Source organism: Trypanosoma cruzi, assembly GCF_000209065.1.
Source record: "Trypanosoma cruzi strain CL Brener chromosome Unknown tcruzi_1047053487039, whole genome shotgun sequence".
In the NCBI taxonomy this organism is placed as follows: Eukaryota; Euglenozoa; class Kinetoplastea; order Trypanosomatida; family Trypanosomatidae; genus Trypanosoma; species Trypanosoma cruzi.
In genome coordinates this window covers 1-711 of record NW_892413.1, presented here as the reverse complement: position 1 = coordinate 711, position 711 = coordinate 1, and the positions used below count along the sequence as shown (strand labels likewise).

Genomic DNA, 711 nt, shown 5'->3' with positions numbered 1-711 from the left:
TATATTGGTACGCGAAGCTTCCAACCCGCCTCTGGCGGTTATGTTTGGTCAATTTTTTTTGACCGGGGTTTACGGACCCCTTTTTTTTTTTTTTTTTTTTTTTTTGTGGGTCTGTCCGCCATATCCATATACCCCTATATATATATACCCATATATATATAGCCCCGTACCCCCTCGTGCGGCTGCCCCCCCCCCCCCACGTTGCGTGTCCGCCACCTCCTTCGGGCCCCCTCATTTTCGCTTCATGGCTGCTATTGCCTGCATCTTTGTTTTGTTTCACCTTTTCTCCGTCTCGTTCCGTTTATTCGCCTTTTTTCCGCGTATGCCGCGCTTCTTCCTGTGTTTTCCGGTGTTTTTGCTTTGCTCGCACACTCGGCTGCATTTGCTGTTCCACACTCGCCATGTGCGTCTTTTCCGCCCCCTGACGCCGTCCACGGCGCTATCCCGGGGCCGACGTCCCGGACCCTGACCCCTCCCCAGTGTGGCCTGGGAGGGGGGGGGGGGGTTTTTGTACACGGTCCCAAGTGCCGCGAAGGACCCCTCATCAAAATTGAAAACCGTTGTGGAACACAACTCCTTTCAACTAACGCTATTATTGAAACAGTTTCTGTTTCAAATCCTGTTTGTGATAATTATTTACACAGGTTCTGTTTCAAAACCTGTTCGTGATAAACTTTTCCAAATTTTGTCTTAGTCATTTTTTTGATTTAT

General features: G+C 49.1%; 1 non-coding gene across 1 annotated transcript, besides 1 other annotated feature; it reads left to right on the top strand.

The window, feature by feature from the left end:
* Tc00.1047053487039.10 lies at window positions 1-80 on the top strand. The gene has a single exon (XR_008254983.1). It is a non-coding gene; the product is annotated as a spliced leader RNA, 5' partial (transcript).
* Window positions 81-105: a microsatellite.
* Window positions 106-711: the final 606 nt, after the last annotated feature.